Source organism: Ovis canadensis, chromosome 4 (genome assembly GCF_042477335.2).
Source record: "Ovis canadensis isolate MfBH-ARS-UI-01 breed Bighorn chromosome 4, ARS-UI_OviCan_v2, whole genome shotgun sequence".
Taxonomy (NCBI): Eukaryota; Metazoa; Chordata; class Mammalia; order Artiodactyla; family Bovidae; genus Ovis; species Ovis canadensis.
This window is the reverse complement of record NC_091248.1, coordinates 23578577-23600864: the sequence shown is the minus strand read 5'-3', so window position 1 is coordinate 23600864 and position 22288 is coordinate 23578577. Positions and strand designations below refer to the sequence as shown.

The window sequence follows — 22288 nt, the reverse complement described above, 5'->3', positions numbered from 1 at the left end:
AAGTAAATGAATTATTTTTAGAAAATAAGCCAGAAATGGAGAAGTTCCTAAGTTGGTGAGAAATTCAGCCTATTCAAAATTCAGATCCCTTGGGAGAGGTATTCCTCTTCCATGAGAATGTGATAAAGTGTTGTTGGGCCTTAAGCCTGTGCTACAAGGTGATAGACCCAGCTGTTTGTGTAGAAAGAGGAAGGTTTCTCTAGTTGCTTATGGATTGGACTCATCTTTGTTGGGCATCAGGCCAGGCTATGAATGTTTTCATAAGCAGGTGGTTCTTCTGAATTCCTCATTATCTTGGTTGGATATATAATGCTGGAGGAAAAAAGCCTATTCCCGGAGAACTCAAAACATGAATAGAAAAGGCATTTAAAAACTGTTAAAAAAAAAAAAAAACTTCCTTAGGAGGGAAATACAAGATTCCTTCTTTTGTAGCCTGAAAAGAAAGGTGAGTTCAACAGAGGGTAAAAATGAAGAGAAGTAGCCATTCCAGTCTTGCTTAGACAAAACCTATATTATCTAACCTTTCTATAGTTCTTTGTATTTTCCAAAGACCTTTACAAATGCATTTTTCTCTCATGTAACAATCCTGCGATCAAAGCAGGTTAGCATTCATCTTTCCATTTTCTAGATGGGAAAAAAGAGTTCCAGAGAAGTGAAGTCACCTTCATAGGTCCTAGGATGAGTCAAAGTAGAATGGGCTTTTGAACCTTTGACACAGAGTTTTTGGCTTAATTACTCTGCAACGTGTTGTTTCCTGTCTCGAGTAAAGCTCTACAAATTGGTTAAAAAGAATCCCTAATCTAAGAAGCCACGTCTGGAATTCTAAATAAGGATGCTCTGTGGGAAGGCTTTTGGTTTTATTAAAACGGAGATTCCTTTGGGCCACCCTGCTTAGAGGGCTGTGGAGAAGAGCTGACGTGGTTCATAGACTTTGGAGAAGGAAGTCCTAGACCTCAGAGGACGTGCTCCTTCAGGTCTCCTGGGGATTGTGGTTGTACCTCTTTATAGAAGAAATCTGAAAATGATGTTTGTAGGATTGGCAGCTGAGAAAGTGGTTTAGCTCAGCCATTGAGATTTGTGTTCAGCTTTTATGCACCCAGTCAGCTTTTCATGTATTAGAATTATTTTTTTCCCAGAGGAGAACCCAGTCAGTCTCCAATTCCTGAAACTCTAATTTAGAATATATGTTTCTTTGCAGTGTGAATCTATTTCAGATTTGACGTCTGATCAAATCACTAGATCACTGACTAGTACGTTGCCAAATACCCAATGGGCACCTCAATAAATATTTATTAATGTTAATCATGAGAACGATCTTTTTCAACATTTATGTTTGAAATATGTGCTTTACCAATACTGCAACAGGGAAAACTTTCAGGATAATTACATTTTCGGTGATTTATTTCCTAGAACCTCAATATATGATTTTTTTTTTCTCACTCTTAAGGTTATTGGCAAATGTTAGTCCTATACTATAGATGAGGAATGTAAAAAGGAAATAGAAGTGATTTGCTAAAACACAGAGGATTGAAGTGAAGTAGGGAATGAAAATTTAGGTCTTTTGCTAATTTTGCTAAAAATAGTCAATTAATACTTCTGGGAACTAAACTAATGGTCAGGAAATTGTAGTGGAGCATGGTGAGTTTGGGCTTCCCTGGTAGTTCAGCTGGTAAAATTTCTGCCTGCAATGCAGGAGACCCCTGTTCGACTCCTGGGTTGGGAAGATCCCCTGGAGAAGGGCATGGCAGCCCACTCCAGTATTCTTGCCTGGAGAAGCCCATGGACAGAGGAGCCTGGAGGGCTACATTCTATGGGATCGCAAAGAGTTGGACACGACTGAGTGACTAAGCACAGCACAGCACATGGTGAGTTCATGTGGAACTGTTCTTCCAACTACAATATAATGTTGAAAAATGAATTTTTGTTTTGGCTCTCACTGTGGGATTACAGTATCTACTGGCAGTTGGAGGCAGTTGTTTTTCCTATTGAATTTAAACTGTGATTATTTATTCCTGATGATTCAGGTAGTAATATGACCTATTTGTATTTCTACTGTCTATTTTTTTCAAATCAGCCTAAATAATATAAAAGTTGATCCAATATATTTATATATATATGGGTTCAAAATTTTTAAAAATTTCAGTTGAAGTTAGAATAGTTAATACTTTTCATAATTAAAGTGAAAGATGACTTAGCTGTTTAGTTATTTTAGATTTCAGTAGCCATTTTAGAAATATACTCTCTAGTTATTTTTATAACTTAATATGAAGTAACTTTTATATCTTTAAAGGTACTAAAATGCATTTTGTAGCATTATTACTAAAATTTTGTGAAACATCTTAGTGTTAATGACTTTTATCATTTGTTTGAAATAGTATTTCTCAACAGGCGATTTATAATTCACCTGCATTGGAATCACCTGGGATATTTATTAAAATTCAGAGCCCAGGGTCTTAACCCAAATCTGCTAAAGACGACTCTTAAGACTAGTGTTCAGAAATCTGCCCTTTACATCTGGTTTTCAGCTGACTGTGCAAACTGCAGGTTACTCAGCACTGTTTCAGTGTGGGAGGACAGGGCCGCAGTGACTGTGTCCAGGGAGATGAGCCAGGATGTGAAGGGCATGACACACTGTGATATTTGGCTTTTCTCCTGGAGGTAATAGAGGTTGAAGGTGGGCAGCATCATGAGTTAACTGCACTCTTTTGAGTTACTTTTATAAAATCTTTTAGAGAGTTAATCCCACTGCCAAGAAAGATATGTGTGTGTGTGTGTGTTAGTTTGCTCAGGGTGTCCAACTCTTTGCGACCCCATGGACTGTAGCCCACCAGGCTTCTGTGTCCATGGGATTTCCCAGGCGGGAACATTGGAGTGGGTTGCCATTCCCTTCTCCAGTCAAGAAAGACAGGTGAGGCTAAATGCATATAAGACTGCATTCTTACATAAGATTATGTGGAAGGGTATTTATTCCTCACTATTCTGGAATTAACAGTTCCAAACTTTTTGCTTATAAATGACAATATACAAACAATCACTATTTTCCTATTATGATTCATATGAGAATTAGCATATACAAAAAGAACCTCAATTGCAAAGCCATTGGTAAATGTAAATACCACCAGTATGCTAATATAATAGAAAACATTCCTGAAGCAGGTACTGCAAGGCCAGTGTACTCTTACAGAGTGCGTTTTGTGGCAGTTTATACTGACTTGAGTATATTTGCGCTTCTAAGTTATTTGCTTTCTGTATAAATAAAAATAGAATCATGGTAGTCAGGTTACTTAAACAACCCAAAATGTGGCTCAACACAAAAAAGTGTTTTCCATGCATGTCGCAGCCAATGCAGTTTGTCAGGGATAGACTGGAGCTTTGCATCATGCAGGAGTCCAAGCCTTTTTTGGTGGATTGTTCTGATATCCTCTAAGGTCTTTCAGCCTTCTAACCAAGTGGGGAGAGTGTGTGGAGAAGTTCCCCAGGCTCTTTTTTTTTTGTAATTAAATTAATTTGACTGCACCAGATTTTAGTTGTGGCACTCAGTATCTTTAGTTGCAGGATGTGGTATCTAGTTCCCTGACCAGGGGTTAAACCCAGGCCCCCTGCCTTGGGAGTGCAGAGTCTTAGCTACTGGATCATCAGGGAAGTCTCTGCCCATGCTCTTAATTATCTCACTGGAGGTGACGCACGTCATCTCCTTCCCTACATTCCACTGGTGAGAACTAGTCACACAATCCTACAGAGCTGCAAAAGCTGCAAAGCATCTGAGAACTGTGGTCTGATACTTTATCAGGAAAGAAAAGAATACAGCCAGACTATTCTAGATCATGCATATCATGCATATACTAGGGAGCAGGAGATGCTTAGATAGATATACTCACATACTATAGATACTAACATTTCCAATTTATATTTATCTCTTACAGTCACTGAGGGCAGCTACCTTTGTGTTTGATGGCACTTGAATAAGAAATGTATTTTACATGATGTGATACCAGCACATATATACCAATGTGAAAATTTCATACCTGTTGTTAAGGATACAATATTTTACTATATACGGTGCACTCTGGCATTTTCTGTACTGTTTTCTATTCTGTTCTATTTTGTTTCTGTAGTCTTGCCTGCCTCAACCCAAGGCTCATCTGTAGTCTTGCTGCTGCTGCTGCTGCTAAGTCGCTTCAGTCGTGTCCGACTCTGTGCAACCCCATTGACGGCAGCCCACCAGCCTCCGCTGTCCCTGGGATTCTCCAGGCAAGAACACTGGAGTGGGTTGCCATTTCCTTCTCCAGTGCATGAAAATGAAAAGTGAAAGTGAAGTCGCTCAGTTGTGTCCGACTCCTAGCGACCCCACGGACTGCAGCCTACCAGGCTCCTCCGTCCATGGGATTTTCCAGGCAAGAGTACTAGAGTAGGATGCCATTACCTTCTCTGTCTGTAGTCCTAGGAGGCTCCATTCCATCTCAGCAGTCTCTGCTCCTGAGGGGAGACTTCCAAGGGGAGTTTGAGTCTGGGTTTCCTGTTGTTGAGTTGTTCAGTCACTCAGTCATGTCCGACTCTTTGTGACCCCATGGACTGCAGTGTGCCAGGCCTCCCTGTCCCTCACCATCTCTGAGTTTGCCCAAGTTCATGACCGTTGAATCAGTGATGTCATCCAACCATCTCATCTTCTGTCATCTTCTCTTCCTGCCTTCAATCTTTCCCAGCATCGGGGTCTTTTTCTGAAATGTAGGTTATTCTTGCTGCAGTCCTTTGGGCACCCAAAGGCTTGGCATTATCACTTGTGTGCTTTCTTCCTCTCCTGTAGTGAGAGTTGTCAAATACAGGCATACATCGTTCTGTTGCTCTTCACTTTATTGCACTTGGAAGTCATTTTGTTTATTAACAAAATGAAGGTTTGTGGTAACCCTGCATTGAGCAAGTCTATCAGTGTTGTTTTCCCAACGGCATTTGTTCACTTCATGTCTCCATGTCTTGTTTTGGTGAGATTTTAGTATTTCAAAGTTTTTCGCCATTATTGTATTTGTTATAGTGATCTGTGATTAGTGATCTTTGATGTTCTATTGTAGTCGTTCTTGGGTGCCGTGAACCATGCCCATATTAGGCGGTTAACTTAATTGATAAATGTTGTGTGTTTTTACTTCTCTATCGACGAGCTGATTCCTTTTCTCTTTCTCTCTCCCTGAGCCTCCCTATTCCCTGAGCCACAACAATATTGAAATTAAGCCAATTAATAATATTACAATGGCTTCTAAGTGTTCAAGTGAAAGGAGTCACATGTCTCTTACTTTAAGTTAAAAGCTAGAAATGATTAAGTTTAGTGAGGAAGGCATGTGGAAAACTGAGATAGACTAAAAGCTAGATCTCTTGTGTCAAACAGCCAAGCTGTTAATGTGAAGGAAATGTTCTTGAAAGCAATTAGATTTGCTACTCCAGTGAACACACAAAGGATAAGAAAGTAAAACAGCCTTATTGTTGATATGGAGAAAGTTTTAATGTTCTGGATAGCAGATCAAACCAGGCACAACATTCCCTTAAGCCAAAGCCTAATCCAGAGCAAGAGCCTAACTCTCAATTCTATGAAGGCTGAAAGAGATGAGGAAGCTTCAGAAAAAAAAGTTAGAGGTTAGCAAGTGTTGGTTCATAAGATTTAAGGAAAAAAGCCACCTCCATAACATAAAAATACAAAGTGAAGCAGCAAGAGCTGATGCAGAAGCTGCAGCAAGTTATCCAGAAGATCCAGCTGAGATAATTAATGAAGGTGACTGCACTAAACAACAGATATTCAGTGTAGATGGAACAGCCTTCTATTGGAAGAAGATGCGTTCTAGGACTTACATAGCTGGAGAGAAGTCAATGTCTGGCACCAGAGCGTCAAAGGATAGGCTGACTCTCTTGTTTAGGGGATCATGCAGGTAATGACTTGAAGTTGAAGTTCATTTCTCATTCCAAAGATCCTATGGCTCTTTAGGATTATGCTCTATCTACTCTCGTAATAGAGTTGCCTGTGCTCTCGTAAATGCAACAGTGAAGTTTAGTTGACAGTGCATCTGTTTACAACATGATTCACTGAATATTTTAAGCCCACTGTTGAGACAAAATGCTTAGGAAATAAGATTCCTTTCAAAATATCACTGCTCGTTGACAATGCACCTGGTCTCCCATGAGCTCTGATGGAGATGCACAGGAGATTAATGTTGTTTTCTTGCCTGCTAACACAACATCCATTCTGCAGCCCATGGGTCAAGGAGTAATTTCAACAGAGTGTTTATATTAATAAACACATTAATAAACAAATCTTATAAGGTTATAGCTGCCATAGAGAGTGATTCCTCTAATGGATCTGGGCAAAGTAAATAAAAAAGCTTCTGGAAATGATTCACTATTCTAAATGTCATTAAGAAGCTTTGTGATTCAAGGGAAGAGGTAAAATTTCAGCATTAACAGTTGTTTGCAAGAAGTTGAATCCAACCCTCATGGATGACTTTTGGTGGAGGGGGCGGGGCGGGTTTAAGACGTTGGTGGAGGAAGAAACTGCAGATGTGGTGGAAATAGAGAACTAGGATTTAAAGTGAAGCCTGAAGATAGGACTGAATTGCTGTAATCTCATAATAAAACTTTAATGGATGAGAAGTTGCTTCTTATGAATGTGTAAAGCAGGTGGCTTCTTGAAATGGAATCTACTGGTGATGATACTGTGAAAGCTGTTGAAATAACAAGAAAAGTTTTGAAATATTACATAAATTTAGTTGATAAAGTGTCAGCAGGGCTGAAGCAAATTGACTCCAATTTTGAAAGAAGTCCTGTTGTGGGTAAAGTGCTGTCAAACAGCATCACATGCTACAGAGGAAAATCGTTCATGAAAGGGAGGATCTTATTTTAAGAAATTTCCAGAGTCAGCCCAACCTTTCGCAACCACCACCCTGATCAGTTAGTAGCCATCTACAGCCAGGCAAGACCCCTCTACCAGGAAGAAGACATGACTCACTGAAGTTCCACATGATAGTTGGCATTTTTAAGCAACAAATTGTTTTAAATTAAGGTGTGTACATTATTCTTTTAGACATGATACTATTACACCCTTAATAGACTACAGCATAACTTTCATATACACTGGGAAACAAATTCTGTGTGACTCGCTTTATTGCGGTGATCTGTAACTGCTACTGTAAGGCATGTTATAAATTTAGTTACAATTTAAGTTTTCTGGGGGTCTTTTATCTATTTTTTAAAACGAATGTTTTCAGGTTTCATCTTACATATTTACCAAAAGACTTTCTGAACAGAGCCCCTTCCCAAACTAGAGCCTTGGCTAATTCAAGTGCCATCTAGTGGATGGCACTAGATGCTAGAGAAATTGACTTTCATCTTACCAGCTTAAAAGGACTAGGTCTAGGACATGAAAGTTACTGTGGGATCAATATTTCTGAATTCTCCATCTCTGAAGCAGGCAGCTGGGGTAGAACTTGAACCACAAAGTCACTGTGCTATGTAGAAGGTATTTTTCTGAGGGCATTTATCAAGAGGTCATAGAGTTTTTGATATTCATTTATTTATTTTTCAGTCATTCATTCATCCTCAAATATTACACACACACACACACACACACACACACACACACACACAGAGCTAGGTTTAAGGTACTGTGTTAGGGAATAAAAGACTGGGTGTTTTATTTTTTTAAAGGCTTGTTGTTCAGTAGGGAAAATATACATCCATGACTTCAATGAAGCTAGTTTTGTAAGATTTAGAAAGGCAAATCTGACGTGGTCCTAAGTTTAAAGAACACATGGACAGCAGAGGACGTAGGCTCGAGGCTCAGTCTTGGGGGAGATAAGACATGCACTCCAGAACAGGAAGTGATATCAGATGGCGGGTGAACTGAGTGGGTCTGTCTGCAAGTGCTACCAGGAGACAGAAGGCTGCCTCTCTCAGCTCATCGCTCCCTGTCTTCCCTGTGGAACTATTGCACGTTTTGGAATCGGTAAACAATGGTTAGTACAGAAAGTAAAAATGAAAGTGAAAGTTGCTCAGTGATGTCCGACTCTTTGTGACCCTGTGGACTCTCTTCTCCAGGCCAGAATACTGGAGTGGGTAGCTGTTCCGTTCTTCAGGGGATCTTCCCATCCCAGCGGTTGAAACCAGGTCTCCCACATGGCAGGTGGATTCTATACCAGCTGAGCCACCAGGCAGGTGTTTTTCACATCTTTGGTTATCAACTGCAAAATAGCTTTACAAAAATAAATAAGTAAATTAGTTGAGCATATTGCTGTAGTTGGCATTTAAGTCAGCTAATTTGTCTTAAAACTTTTATATAGATTTAAACTAGCTTATGTAATTAATACATCTCAATGAGAATTTTCTAGTGGCTATTTTGTGGTTAATTTTGATGACTGAAAAAAAGAGACCACACACACAAAAAAAAAAACACAAAGAAAAGTTGTATTTGAATTTAGCTTTGGTGTAATCTCTAGTAATCTCCCAAGTCCCATCTCTTGAGCAGCATTAAATTCTGTAGTGTTTTCCAGCTCCCTCCTCCACCATTTTCCTCCTTCAGGGTCATGAGTGATTAATTTTACTGACTAAATCTCAAACTGATATTTTTACAGTAAATCCTTTCGAACATTCAGAGACAGATTTAAGTTGAATGGTTTAAATTTGAGGAGTTTCTCAGTGCTCAGCTGGATTGTTGTTCTGAGTGCTGAGATGGGAGAGGGAACTTAAAAAGGGATTTATAAAGCAGGTGATATACGTGACTTTCATATTACCTACTTAAAGTCTGCAAGGTGAAAATGGATCTTGTTTTTTTTTCCTTCAGAAAAATTCCCAAATCACTACTTAGTTAAAATTTCTAACTCAGCACCCCAGATTGTAATGTATTGGTATACATCTACATGATTTAATTCTGTCTTTAAAAACAGATAATAAGAAAACACTTTTGAGTGATTTGTGCTACAGTAAAATTTGGTTTAATATATATTGATAAAATATTAATTAAAATTAATATCAAATATTAATATCAATAAATTGATATTATTATTTTTTCTTAGACATGCCAATAACTTTTGACATGGAAGCAACCTTTAGTTACTTAAGATGCATTTTTGTAGTGAGATGAGTAGTATTAGTTAATGTGAACAGGCCTTATGCAAATCTCATGGGCCTAATATAATTTTCGTGAGTCTTATGATTAGAGAAGAAGCTTTGAGTTACGAGTCATTATTTATGAAATAACTGCTGAGAAAGAACTACAGCCACTCCTTTTTTTTGGTGGCAAAGGAGACTGCTCACAGATGCTCCTGCTAGACACAGCATTGGTCACAGCAACTCTGCTCTGGCAGTGAATATTATTTCATGATTCTCTGACTTTTCTTTTTTGAATATAAATTTGGATATAAGTGTTCTTTGTTAGTGATTACAGAGGCAACAACCTGACATACACTAGCAAGCCAATAGGTAAGGTTTAGACTTAACTTCCTTTAGTGAAGATGCTGCATTCATTCATTCACTCATTACTCATTCATTTTTCCAACAAATATGTATTAAGTACCCTCTATGAGATGGTGCCTTTGAACCGTGGTGCTGGAGGCACCGCATCGAAAGAATTGATGTCTACAAACTCTAGTGTTGGGGAAGACTCCTGAAAGTCCCTTGGACAGCAAGGAGATCAAGCCAGTCAATCTTGATTAAGGGAAATCAACCCTGAATACTCGTTAGAAGGGCTGATGCTAAAGCTGACGCTCCAGTATATTGGTCATCTGATGTGAGCAACCGACTCTTTGGAAAAGCCCCTGATACTGGGAAAGACTGAGGGCAGAAGGAGAAGGGAGTGACAGAGGATAAGACAGTCGGATGGTATCACTGATGTAATGGATATGAACTCGGGCCAAGTCTGGGAGATGGTGAGAGACAGGGAAGCCTGTCGTGCTGCAGTCCGTGGGGTCGCAGAGTCGGACACTACTGGGCGACTGAACAACAAACAGTATGAGATGGTGAAGGACAGGGAAGCCTGGCCGTGGGGTTGCAAAGAACTGGACACGACTTAGCAACTGAATAGTAACAACAATGTACCAGGTGCTATTCTAGGGGCTGGGTTTCAGCAGTGCACAAAACAGGCCACCATCTTGGCCCATAGGCTCAAACGTACCTTCTAGTGAATGGATATAGACACAGAACTAAACAAATAATTAAAACATAGTATGCAAATGATAATAACTTGTATGGAGAAAAGTGAAACATGAATGGGGTAAGGGAGTGCCCGGATGGAGAGAGGGAATTCCACTCTAAATCAGATGGTCAGAGAAGACTTCACCAAAGACAAAGACAAAGGAAGCAAAGGAGTGAGCCGTGTAAATATATCCAAGAGAAGAGCGTTCTAGGCGGAAGAAACGACAAATGCTGCGGCCCTGGGGCAGGAGAGTGCTTGATTGTGTCAGCTGAACAGCAAGGAGGCTGATGAGGCAGGAACAGTAATGGAGGGGAGAAGATAGGGCTGGAGTCAGAGAGGTGATGGGGCCAGATCACGCAGGGCTTTGTGAGCCGCTGTGAGGACTGTGGTGTTTTCTGTGAGGGGGAAGGGGAAGCGCTGGAGGGTGCTGAGCAGAGAGAGCACTGTTTGATTTGTTTTAAAAGAATCGTTATGACTGATTTGCATTGTTGCACGGCAGAAACCAATACAACGTTATTGTAATTATTACCCAATTAGAAAATAAAAAAGAGAACCACTGTGACTCCTTCACTGAAATAGGAAGCAAGGTCATCAGCTGAGAGTGTGGAGAAAGGAGAGGGAGCTGGTAGAGATGATGTGCAGTCACTTAGGAGAGTGGGACAATGATTCAATGGGGGAAATTATGTGAGTACCAGGCAGCACGGAAGGCCCACTTAGGATTAGTGGTCATAATTTAAAGTGAGATCAGTCAGCTGTGTGGAGCAGGTAGAGTAGGATTTAATGAGGGCTGAGGTTTTGCCAAGTGACTTAGAGAAGGAAGGATGGGAAAAGAGAGTCGAGTGTCACTCAGGGGAATGATTTAGTGATTGGCTCTGGAGTTGATGCTGAGTAAGTAGAGAAGTGGGACTTCCCTGGTAGCTCGGACAGTGAAATGTCTGTCTACAATGCGAGAGACCTGGGTTCGATCCCTGGGTCGGGAAGATCCCCTGGAGAAGGAAATGGCAACCCACTCCAGTACTCTTGCCTAGAAAATCCCATGGACAGAGGAGCTTGGTGCAGGCTACTGTCCATGGGGTCGCAAAGAGTTGGGCATGACTGAGCGACTTCACTTCAAGTAGAGAAGTGAGTACAGTGAGGGGCAGGGACAGTGAAGAGGTGGCAGGTTCACTGGACCAGAGGTGTCATGTTGGATGTGTGACAGAGTGAGCTGGTCAGAGAGTGATATGCTTGAAGTTAAGATCATGGAACAAAACTGGTTTCATTTAGGGTGTGGTAAGAAAATTATCTTTCTCAAATGAAGTATAAAAATGCCACAGACAAATGTTCATTATATTTGAATCCCTTTGAATCATGCCATTCTTTCTGGATCCCCCTCTCCCCCCTCAATATTTGAGTGTTTAGAATACCAGCAGAAGATAGTATAGCAGAAGTCCAGTGGCTGACTTAGAGGATTAGGTACTCAGTTTGTAGATTTCCCGAAGAAAGAAGAATTATGATCTAGCAGAATCAATTTTCCCAGGATTATTTGCTTTATCCTAGCTTAAAAAAAGCTAAAAGAAACACTGATCTCACTCTTTCTGAACACTGAGATCAAGAACAAAATATTCCTTGTTCAGTTGGAAATATTCAGCAAACAGATGAAATCACATTTACATTATCCATTGTTCCAAGCACTAGCTGTAGAGTAGGAAAACACTTGTGAATGAAATCACAGTAATGGTTACGGTAAAACAAAAACTGAAGGATTACCCAATAAATGCTTACCATTGGAATGCACATCTTATTTACAAAAGCAGGCCGTTTTTGTGTTGACTTTTTTTGTGTGTGTGTTGACTTTTGAAGAGAGAGTATTAGACTCTAAGCACATAAAACTTGGAAGAAGTATAAATGTAAGTTATTTAGAGCCTATTAAGTACAGATTAAAATGCCAACATTTGGAATTTCATAACTTACAAGTTGTAGTTAGGCTGCTTGAGTTGAAATTGCATCAGAATGTATAAGGATCCCTTAAGTTAAATTGGAGTGAGGATTTGAAAACATCTGCTTTTTATGTTGTTGTTGTTGTTACTTTCCATAAGTGTGTCTAGGTATAGATAATGTGAAAAAAAAGGGAGGCGGGCACTTCAAGCTCTGTGGGTGATTAAATATCAAGGGTAATTAGCTATGCAATTATTTTGAAGAAGTAAATTGAAAGTGACTTAAATACAAACTTTAAAAAGAAAGGGTAAGCCCCTAGTAGGCTGCAGTTCATGGAGTCGCTAAGAGTCGGACGCGACTTCACTTTCACTTTCACTTTTCACTTTTATGCATTGGAGAAGGAAATGGCAACGCACTCCAGTGTTCTTGCCTGGAGAATCCCAGGGACGGGGGAGCCTCGTGGGCTGCCGTCTATGGGGTCACACAGAGTCGGACACGACTGAAGTGACTTAGCAGCAGCAGCAGCAGGACCTGAGTTATCCTTCTAGATTTGGAGAATTCTTTACCATATGAGTTTTGGTAGGAGGAAGATGAAAAAAGCCAGATAGTCACTTTCCCACGCTTCTTTGCAGCTAAGGTGGAGGCATCTGACCAAGTCAACCAATCAATTAAAAAATATGACAGTTTTATTGGGGTATGATCCACAAACCGTTCAGTTCACTCAAAGTGTACAATTCATTTGTCATAAGTGTATTCACAGAGTTGCATAACCATCCACAACTGATTTTAAAACATTTCTATCACCTCAAAAAGAAACCTCATATACATTAGCAGCCATTTCCCATTCCCCTAACCTCCTCAACCCTAGGCAACTCTGTTCTACTCTTGGTTTGTCTAGATTTACATATTCTGGACATTTCACTTGAATGGAATTATATAATAATTCATCTATAATTGCCTTCTTTCACTTAGTATAATGGCTTCAAGTTTCATCCATGTTGTAGCAAGCATCAGAGCTTCATATATTGTTGAATAATATTCTATTGTATGAATATACCACATTTTATCTACTTATCGGTTGATGGACATTTGAGTTATTTTTGTGTATGATGTGAGTTACGATAGCATGTGAATAAGGTGTCTCACCCAGCATCACTTTTTGGAAAAGGTTTTTCTTCCCACATTAAATTGTCTTGGCACCCTTGCCAAAAATCAGTTGACTGTAAATGTGATGATTTATTTCTAGACTCTCAATTCTATTCTATTGATCTATGTATCTATCTATGTATCTATTATCTATTATATCTATGTATCTATGTATCTATGTATGTATGTATCTTAGGCTAGTACCTACTATTCTAATTACTGTAGTTTTGAAGAAAACTCTGAAATCAGGAATGTTTTCTGCTTTTTCAAGATTTTTTGGCTATTCTGAGTTTCTTGAATTTCCATATGAATTTTAGCATCAGCTTGTCAATTTCTGCAGAGAAGCCAGCTGGTATTTAGGTAGAGATTTTGATCAATCTGTAGATCACTATGGGTACTAATGCCATCTTAATAATTTGTCTCTATTCCATGAACACTGATATATTTCCATTTATTTAGGCCTTCTTTAGTTTCTTTAAGTAATATTTTATAGTTTCTAGAGTAGAAGTTTTGCGCTCCTTTTGTTAAATTTATTAAGTATTGCACTCCTTCTGTTAAATTTATTATTTTATCTTTTGCTAATATTGTAAGTGAAATTGTTTCTTTAATTTCACTTTCAATTTTCTTATTTCTCATTACTAATTAAGTAAAATTGTGTTTTGTGTATTGATCTTGTATTATGCCACCTTGCCAAACTAGTTCCAATACTTTAAGTAGATCTCTTAGGATTTTCTATATACAAGGTCATGTCATTTGCAAATAGGTATAATCTTATTTTTTGCCTTCCAGTATGGATACCTTTTACTTTATTTTCTTCCCTAATTGCCATGTCTAGAACCTTTACTACAATGTCGAATAGAAGTAGTGAGAATGGATGTTTTTATCTTATCCCTCTCATAAGAGTGAGCCATTCAGTCTTTCACTATTAAGTTCACCCCATCAGATTTTAGATGCAGAGAAGTAGTCGCCCTTGCAGAAGCCACTCTGATTTCCCTTTATTTATTGTACTTGTCACATTCAGATATACCATATGTTTTAAACTGTTTTTTTTTGTTTGTTTTATAGTCTCTTCCCTGCTCCTGCTCCTGACTGCCTCCTACATAATGTAAATGCCATTAGCGCAAGCACTTTTGTTAGTTTTGGTCACTGTTTCATCAAAAACTCTGAACACGCTGCACATATAGTAGCACTCAGTACATATCTGTTGGTTGAAACAATAATACCATGGTCTGTTTTCTGTTGCTTGGTTTGTAAACTCTTTTGTGAAAGGAAGCATGGTTTTGGATCTGAAAATGATTTTGTTTTATCTGTACATGAGTGTGCTCAGTCATTCATTTGTGTCCAACTCTTTGCAACCCCATGGATTGTAGCCCGCCAGGCTCTTCTGTCCATGGGATTTCCCAGGCATGAATACTTTAGAGGATCTTCCCAACCTGAGAATCAAACCTGCATCTCTTACGACTTCTACAGGAAACTCCTCCAATAAACCAGTAGGCAGATTCTTTGCCACTGGGAAGCATAAAGTATATTGAAGATGGTAGGTGCTCAGTGAATGGTGGTGAAATAGAATCAAACATTCCATTGATGACAAAAGGCTTCATGGAAATGAGAGTTGAGCTAGGACTGAAGGATGAGTAGGAATGAGATGAACAGAAGTAGGGACATCTTAGAGGTATTAAATGTAAATTTTGTTACTTTGGTTTAAATACAATCAGCTGTACAGAAATTTATTTTCTCTCAGTTCAGTTCAGTCGCTTAGTAGTGTCTGACTCCATGGGCAGCAGCACGCCAGGCTTCCTGGTCCATCACCAACTCCCGGAGCTGGCTCAAACTTATGTCCACTGAGTCGGTGATGCCATCCAACCATTTCATCCTCTGTTGTCCCCTTCTCCTCCTGCCCTCAATCTTTCTTAGCATCAGGGTCTTTTCAAATGAGTCAGCTCTTCGCATCAGGTGGCCAAAGTATTGGAGCTTCAGCTTCAGCATCAGTCCTTCCAATGAATATTCAGGACTGATTTCCTTTAGGATGGACTGGTTGGATCTCCTTGCACTCCAAAGGACTCTCAAGAGTCTTCTCCAACACCACAGTTCAAAAGCGTCAATTCTTTGATGCTCAGCTTTCTTTATGGTCCACCTCGAACATCCATACATGACTACTGGAAAAACCATAGCTTTGACTAGACGGACCTTGTTGGCAAAGTAACATCTCTACTTTTTAATATGCTGTCTAGGTTGGTCATAACTTTTCTTCCAAGAGGCAAGCATCTTTTAACTTCATGGCCACAATCATCATCTGCAGTTATTTTGGGGTCCCAGAAAATGAAGTCTGTCACTGTTTCCACTGTTTCCCCATCTATTTGCCATGAAGTGACGGGACCGGATGCCATGATCTTTGTTTTTTGGATGTTGAGTTTTAAGCCAGCTTTCTCTCTCAGTAAAATTCTCTCTCAGTACTGGAGGCTAAAGGCTTGAAATCAAGGTGTCGGTAAGGTCACCCTCTGGGTGAGGGTACTTCCTGGCCTTTTCTTGCAGTAACCTCGGGCATTACTTGGCTTGCAGCTGCCGTGCTTCTGTATCTGATTGCATTGTCATGGAGTGCTCTCCCCGAGTGTGTCTGCCTTCTCATGGAATTTTTCTCTTCTTTGTTTTTTCATTCTGTAAAATGGAGTTATAGTTGATGTACAGTGTTTTGTTAATTACTGCTATATAGCAAAGTGATTCGGTTATTTATATATATAGGCTTCCCTGGGGAATCAGTGGTAAAGAATCCATTTGCAATGCAAAGGACGTGGGAGATGTGGGTTTGATCCCTGGTTGGGGAAGATCCCCTGGAGTAGGGCATGGCAACCCACTCCAGTATTCTTGCTGGGAAAATCTTATGAACAGAGGAGCCTGGTGGGCTACGGTCCATGGGATCGCAAAGAGTTAGACATGACTGAAGCGACTGAGCATGCAGGCATTTATGTATACATACATTCTTTTTTAATATTATTTTCCACCATGGCTTATCATAGGATTTTTGAATATAGTTCTCTGTGCTATATAGTAGGACCTTGTTGTTTATCAATTCTATATATATATATATATATTTTTTTTTTCTACAGCACAGAACCTGCCACGTCGTAGGTGACCAATATTACTCATATGTATGTACGTCTGGCCATGATTTCTCATTTTCAAATATCAATGCTAATAAACATCTGACACATGTACCCACTTTTTAAAAAATTTTTTTCCAGTTATGCATGTGCTTTTATTTTTATTTATTTATTTATTTATTTATTTAATTTTAATATCTTTAATTCTTACATGTGTTCCCAAACATGAACCCCCCTCCCACCTCCCTCCCCATAACATCTCTCTGGGTCATCCCCATGCACCAGCCCCAAGCATGCTGCAACCTGCGTCAGACATAGACTGGCGATTCAATTCTTACATGATAGTATACATGTTAGAATGTCATTCTCCCAAATCATCCCACCCTCTCCCTCTCCCTCTGAGTCCAAAGGTCTGTTATACACATCTGTGTCTCTTTCCCTGTCTTGCATACAGGGTCGTCATTGCCATCTTCCTAAATTCCATATATATGTGTTAGTATACTGTATTGGTGTTTTTCTTTCTGGCTTACTTCACTCTGTATAATCGGCTCCAGTTTCATCCATCTCATCAGAACTGATTTTATGTTTTATATAAAAAATACCGTCTGTGGTGTCGCACAGAGTCGGACACGACTGAAGTGACTTAGCGGCAGCTCGTATCTGCTAACCCCACACCCACACTCCACCCCTCCCCAGCCTCTCCCTTGGGCAACCACCAGCCTATCTTCTATGCCTGTGAATTTTTCTCTTCTATAAGTACATCAGTCATCTTGGATTAGGGCTCATCCTAATGACCCCATCTTCACTTGATTACATGTGCCAAGAACCTATCTGTCACATTCACAAGTACCGGGGGCTACGAGGACTTCAGCAGATCTTTCTGAAGTACCCAATTCAGCCTATAATGCCATGACTCTATGTTTAATGTGACCCCTTTCCACTTTCTCAGTCTCCCCTCTTGCTTGTCACTCTGTGTGCTCATCCTGAACAGGTTACTATTGTCCTTCTGGAATGCCGCAGTCTGGTGGGTGAGCACACTGTGATATTTTACAGCTCAACTCAAGAGTCACTTTCTTTGGGAAGTCTCCCCTGAGTCCGAGTCAGGTTAAGGGCTTCTCTTTTAGGCCCAATATAATGTTTGTCCCGCTGCACTGTAATTATTGATTTACCTGTCTCTTTCTTACACTAACTCTGAAGTTTTGAAGGCAGAGGCTTTTTGTCGTACTTAATCGTTGTGTTGTCCTGGCTTAACACAGTGCTTAGCAGCTGGAAGACACCCAGTAAATGTTTACTGTTGGGTATGAGGGCTTCTCCCGTGGCACTAGTAGTAAAGAACCTGCCTGCCAATGCAGGAGACATAAGAGGTGTGAGTTCCATCCGTGGATCCAGAAGATTCCCTGGAGGAGAGCTTGGCAACCCACTCCAATATTCTTGCCTGGAGAATCCCATGAACAGAGGAGCCTGGCAGGCTGTAGGCCATAGCGTCACAAAGAGTCAGACAAAACTGAAGTGACTTAGCATACAACATGAGTAATATTACAAAGAAAGTTTGATAGAACCTAGAAACCAGTAGGGTGTAAAGGAAGAAGAAATAAAGGATTACTTTAGAACTTTGTATATAAGTAGAATTTTGAGGTATGTATGGGAAGGAAAAGTGAAAATCAAAGAGGAGATGATTTAGGGGAAAATATTATAATCCCAATTTAAAAGGGATATGGAATAAATGTATGATAGAGTAAGTAGAGTGGGAGGATGAGGATTGGGCCTTATGGTTGTGTTTCTGGTACTTAGAAATCTGCCTGGCATAAAAGAGACCATCAGTTCACGTTTACCACATGAAACGTGCTTCCCTGGTGGCTCAAATGGTAAAGAATATGCCTGAAATGAAGGAGACCTGGGTTCAGTTCCTGGGTCGGGAAGATCCCCTGGAGAAGGAAATGGCAACCCACTCCAGTGCTTTTGCCTGGAGAATTCTATGGGCAGAGGAGCCTGGTGGGCTACAGTCCATGGGATTGCAAAGTGTCAGACATGGCTGAGCGACTAACTTTCACTTTTTCACATGAAATGTAAAGCAGATGTTCAGGTCTCCAAATAGGCGTTTCTACTGACCAAATAGAGAAGTTGTGGACAGTGAACTGATTTGGGAGCTGGGAAGATAAAGCCTTCACCTTTGGGTATTTTGATTTAAAAGTTAGAACAGAATGATTAAAGGAGAAATTTCTAGTAAATAAATCTAAAGAGCCATGAAAAGAGCTATGGACTTGAAAGTCACAAATGTCTATTTGGAGGTTATCAATATAGAGATGATAATTGAAGACGGAGGTAGATGAAGTTTTAGAGAGATTGGGCATAGAGTGAAAGATTGAAGAACAAGGTCAGGACTTTGGAAAAACACACATGTAGGTACCAGGAGGTGAAAGTTAAACCAAAAGGAGATGGAGATGGCAGCCACAGAATGGATCCCTTGGATACGACAGCATCACAAAATCCAGGAGGAAACATAATTTGAATAACAGGAGGTCATTAGCTGTGCCAAATGCTGGAAAAAGATAGAAAATAATGAGGACTGAGAAAAGCTCATCAGCCTTAGCCTAATTCAGTCATTTTTGACCTTCAAGAGACATATATCAGTGGAGTATTAATAGTTATCTAATCTTAGGTATTTAAAAAGGAGTTTGGTGACAGTAGCAGAGGTGATGTTTGGTAGACCATATAATTAAATTTGTCAAGAAAAGGAGAGAAACTGGATAATAACTTGGAAGGTCGGAGTGATCAACAAAGACTTCTTGCTGTCCTTTTGAAATGTGATGTGCTTTTGACAAACTTGGTGTTCTATATCTTGAGTGTTTGGTTCCCAAATCAGGCTACAGCTAAAAGAGTGAGTTACAAAGGTGGGGAAATCATGGGGCTTTTGGCCTGACAAACCAGAAGAGTGTCCTGCTGGGTACTCTGGGTACTTGTGCTTTGTCGTGTGGTCACCACTGGAAAAGAGAAGTGGGGCAGGAAGGGTCATGCGAACTTTTTATGGTGGAACAGAAACTGTTAGGTCACAGAGCAGAATCAGCACATTGGAACAGAAGAGACCAAGCAAACATCTCTGTTTATAGATAAAGCAGCCGAGGTTCAGAAAGAAACCCTGGGACCTCTGGGTTTTCATGAAAAAGCATCCAAGTTGTCTGATAGGGTGATGGATTTGTTTGCCCTTCTCCTCAGACTGAGGGGAATTCCATGACACCATTGCTGCTCCCTAAGAGAATACCGGACTGTAGACAAAGCAATAATTGCTGTCTCTGCTTTTTATTGAGGATGTTGCTGATCAGACAGTATTAGCCTCTTTGGGGACACAGCCTCCTTCTCAGACAACTTCTAGAACCAGTTTGGCTGTGGTTTGCAAATAGAGATGGGGAAATGGAGGCCATATTGTTGGCTCCCTAGGGTCATCATTAACCAGCCGGCTGACAAGCCTGTGGCTATGGAAACCAACCTTACTGAGCAAGAGGGATTATAAAATGAAGCCTCTTTTCTTTTCAGTGGAATGATGTCTGTCAATTAGATCTTGCAGAAATGTTAGGTTGGATCATTTAATGTTCTCAATCAATGCTTTATCAGTTTTTTTTTTAATATTCTCTCTTATTTGACCTTTTTTGTTCTGTTGAAGACAGTGATGAATACTGCATTTTTCTTCTCACAAAGGTTTTTTACATGTGAACTCAGGATATCCTTTGTTTTCACATGTGCAAACTCATAATTTCTAGTATGGAGAAAAAATAATGTGTGGTGCTGGGCATACCTTTGCTGCAGGGGTTCAGAATGATGAAAGAAATAGGAAGCAGGGAGTTGGCTGTATCAGTATCTATCTATATGCAAATTATCAGTCTTCTCAGAAATGTATTTTTCATCTTCATTGGGGTCTGGAGGACATATATGTCTTATGTGCTACCAGCTCTTAGGTCTGTTATGTGTATATGCAAATGCTGCCCGCATACACACACATACGCACATTCATACCCGTGGGTGCTGAAATTCCTCACCTACTTGGAAGCTCCTGATGCAGGGATAATAGATACTAAGACTGAAAGACAGGAGGAGACGGTGTGTGACAGAAACATAGGCGTGTTCCTTAAAGAATTCTCTGGGGCGTGTGCGTGCTTGCTCAGTCACTCCAGTCGTGTCCGGCTCTGCAGCCCCAGGGACTGTAGCCTGCCAGGCTCCTCTGTCCATGGGATTCTCCAGGCAAGAACACTGGAGTGGCTTTTCTTTGGGGACTTGAGCTATTTTCCTCTAAACTTATCTTTCATTTCCCACACTGTTGTACAGTTTTTACATCATTATTCTAGATATCACTGAAAAGCCTGAGGCAGCCTATTTAGAAATGACTCTAAACATATTAAACCCAATAGCAAGTAAATAATTTCAATCATAACTTGCAGCCAATAAAACCCTTCCAGTAACTGGCAAAATCTCAAAACCTTTGAAGGCTTCCTCTCCAACGACAGAATTCTATAGGCTATTAAAACCACATTCAGAATTTAGAAGGAAATTCTGTGGGTGGCATAAATGAGAAAACATCTCAAGGCTTCAAAACCAGAAATTAGGCATAGTGTTATGTTTCAGTTATGGACGGAGAATTTGTCTTCACTTTTCATTCTAAACTGAGACAGTGTGGGAAGCTAACCAGAAACTCTGCCTTGTGTAGGATGTTGAGAAACAGGAGGTATCAATACCCAAGATGAAAGAGATTAGAGGAAAGGTCACCAATAGGAGACCCAAAGAAACTAGAGTAGCAGAATCAACAATGGCCACACATGCAAAAGATTCACAGTATGTTAAAGAGATCATGTTCTGTTTTAGAGCAAGACATCTGCTAGGCTAACTTAAAGAGACGATTTTCTGTTTTCAAAAATAACGCCAAAGAAGGACCCATGGCCTCTATTGATAACGCATTAAGATATTTAATAACCCTTTCTGTCAGGATTTAGGTTCATTTGTTCTGCTATAGCCAAGTGAAACTTGTTATGAGTTTAGATGAACTAGCCTGACACTCTCCCCTGGAGTAGTGTAGACAGGCATGTAGACATTCTTGTAAGTAAGGATTACAGTTAGATACTTACTTTCAGGAAACCAAAATTCCTTTATCCGTAACTTTTATACTCCTTAGTCATCTTGATTGCTTTCTACTAAACGCTTCAAAGTGCCCTGAATATGGAAATTATGAACTTGGTTTTTGTCCATGATTATCTCAGGGTCAGACTTCTTATTTTGGGCTCTATAGGAGATGTGAAAACATTGAAGCAATTTTCAGTGTTTTTGCCTTGTAAAATATCTGGTGGGTAATGTTCACACACATAACAATGTTAAAATGAATGTTTCAGCCAGGATCCAAAGATCCAATTAATGCTGTGTTCTAAAGGAGGAGGTGATTCCTATGCAGGATTTCAAAAGGAGTAAACTGAGAACTGGTTACATGATTGTTAGTTTTTACTTTTTTGATTGGAGGATAACTGCTTTACAATGTTGTGTTGGTTTCTGCTGACCAACAACATGAATCAGTTATAACTATATATGTATCCTTTCCCTCTTGAGCCTTTCTCCCTGTTACATGATTCTTAAATTCCTTGCCCACATAAAGATCATGAAAAATTTGAGACAGTAGAGGAGGTTTCAGGATTTGTAAGGACTTTTTTTGGAGACCATTGTGGTGAGTCCTAGCTCCAAGGAGGCAGATTGGGAGGGTGCTTTCTTCTTCATCTCAGATCAGGAGAAAGAGATTTAAGAAATGGCATGGAGAACTTCATATGTGTCCCCTGTTGTTAAGGGAACATTGTGGACTAGTAGACGATTACATGGAAAAATCTGAAAGGCCTGTTAGATGCTCTAATTGTAGGAATGAAGAGAAGTGGCTATGCTGATTGACTCTCATTCCAGTGGATGTTGGACAAAGAATACTGAGAGTGTTTGCTGT

The 22288-nt window shown here is 39.9% G+C and overlaps 1 long non-coding RNA gene and 1 pseudogene across 1 annotated transcript in view; both read left to right on the top strand.

Annotated features, from left to right (window-relative positions):
- The first annotated feature begins 5241 nt into the window (after positions 1-5241).
- LOC138439079 (tigger transposable element-derived protein 1-like) lies at positions 5242-6980 on the top strand (annotated as a pseudogene).
- A 1093-nt stretch (positions 6981-8073) lies between these two features.
- The window catches only part of LOC138439103 (uncharacterized), a 137691-nt gene continuing 123476 nt past the window's right edge, over positions 8074-22288 (top strand). Inside the window, exon 1 of the long non-coding RNA XR_011256574.1 lies at positions 8074-8186. This is a non-coding gene — a long non-coding RNA (uncharacterized lncRNA). The remainder of the gene's footprint in view (positions 8187-22288) is intronic.